Consider the following 1,872-nt stretch of genomic DNA (forward strand, 5'->3'; position numbering starts at 1 on the left):
CTTTTCCGCGTACCTGTTTGAGTGTCCGCTTCCCTCTCCCGTGGCGACATTAAGAAACAGCGCGAGGAGGACAAGCGTGTTCGGCGCATCTCGGTCCGTACGCGACCGCGCCGAACACAAAGGGAGAAAAGAGAGAAGGCTAGGGGGGGAGGGGATGAGAAAGACAGTGCGCATTTCTCGTATTTCTCCGCCAATATCGCATGCCGTGTTTGGATAGTATCGATGCGCGTTAGGAGGAAGCTCCCACGTAAAATTTAAGAAAGCGTGGTCAGAGCTGTCCGGACGAACGAGGGCTCCCAAGGCACGCGTGGTGGGAGATAATACCCCGTTCGGACCCTTTCCCGCCAAGCTGGCCCTCACCCGTCACCTCCACGGGCGCCTCGCCTTAGCCCGGCCGAAAAGAAAACAGGTAGGGGAGTGAGGGTAAGACAGACAGACAGAGGAAGGGCACTGGGGCTCCCTTGCGAATCAAGGTCACAGTGTTCCTGGGCAGCGGAGGGTCCAGTTCGGTTGCAGAACGGGCTCACGAAAGCTGAAGACGCGATGGAGAACTCGGGCACGGCGGCCGTCGCCTTGGATTCGACGGCGGCGACAGTGTTCCTGCGGCGGGACCCCCGCACGGAGGGCTGGGCCCTGGTGGGCAACAAGCAATTCATCGTGGGCCTGCTCTGCGCCTACGTCTACGTCGTCAAGGTGGCCGGGCCCCGCTTCATGCAGGGCCGCAAGCCGTACGAGAACCTCAAGCCGGCGATTGTGATCTACAACGCCGCCATGGTGGTGCTCAACTGGTACTTCATGGTGGCCTACCTGACGAGGAGCTACTTGGGCGGCGGCTACAGCTTCGTGTGCCAGGGCATCGACTACGACGCGCGCGACGAAATGACCATGAGCTTCCTCGCGCACTGCTGGTGGTACGAGTGGGTGAGGGTCGCGGACTTTCTGGACACTGCGTTCTTCGTGCTGCGCAAGAAGGAGTCCAACATTACCGTGCTGCACGTAGTCCACCACGTCTTGGTGGTCTTCAACGGCTGGTACGGGCTCGCGTACGGAGCCGACGGGCACATCGCCTTGACCCTGATCTTCAACAGCTTCGTGCACGTGGTGATGTACTCGTACTACTTCCTCTCCTTGCTGGGTCCCGCTGTCCGCAAGCACCTCTGGTGGAAGAGGTACCTCACTCAGCTGCAGATGTTCCAGTTCGTTGTGCTGATCGCGCACGGGTTGGTGCCGCTGTTCCTTGAGTGCGGATACCCACTGGCGCACGTGTACATCGGCCTGCCCCAGGGACTCTTCTTTCTCGTCATGTTTCTCAACTTTTACTTGAGGAACTACAACGACAGGAAAAAAATGGCAACGTCACATAACGCCTCGAAGACCAAGGTTCAGTGATTTCACTCTTAGGAAAAAAAAAAAAAACCTACCTTTCGTGTTTCTTGTTTCCCCTCCGAGAATATATGTATTTTACAATGCTTGTTCAAAAAGTGATTTCTTTTTCCGCTGGCGCTTGCAGCTGCGTGGCTGCAAAAGAGTTTTCTGGCTTTGGGACTACCTATATGCTTGGGGGAGTGGCCATATTCCCGAAAAATGATGCTACGTCACATATGCTGATTGCTTTAGATTATAGTCTTTCATGTTTAATCTCATAATAGTGACAGCGTGGGATTTCGCCGTCGCAGGAGATTCCATGGTTGTAATATATATATATATTATATATATATATATATATATATATATATATATATATATATATATATATATGAAAGGGAAACCCGGATCTCTTAACCTGTGCTAACCAACTTGCCTGGCGCCCCACGTGCTGTGAGGTTGGATTGAGAAGCGGGATGTTCAGTTTGAAAATTTGCCAAAGAAACG

At 53.6% G+C, this 1,872-nt stretch overlaps 1 pseudogene; it reads left to right on the plus strand.

Moving 5' to 3' along the window:
* The first annotated feature begins 282 nt into the window (after positions 1-282).
* Positions 283-1,405, plus strand: LOC142577784 (very long chain fatty acid elongase AAEL008004 pseudogene; annotated as a pseudogene).
* The last annotated feature ends 467 nt before the right edge of the window (positions 1,406-1,872 follow it).

Source organism: Dermacentor variabilis, chromosome 4 (genome assembly GCF_050947875.1).
Source record: "Dermacentor variabilis isolate Ectoservices chromosome 4, ASM5094787v1, whole genome shotgun sequence".
Classification (NCBI taxonomy): Eukaryota; Metazoa; Arthropoda; class Arachnida; order Ixodida; family Ixodidae; genus Dermacentor; species Dermacentor variabilis.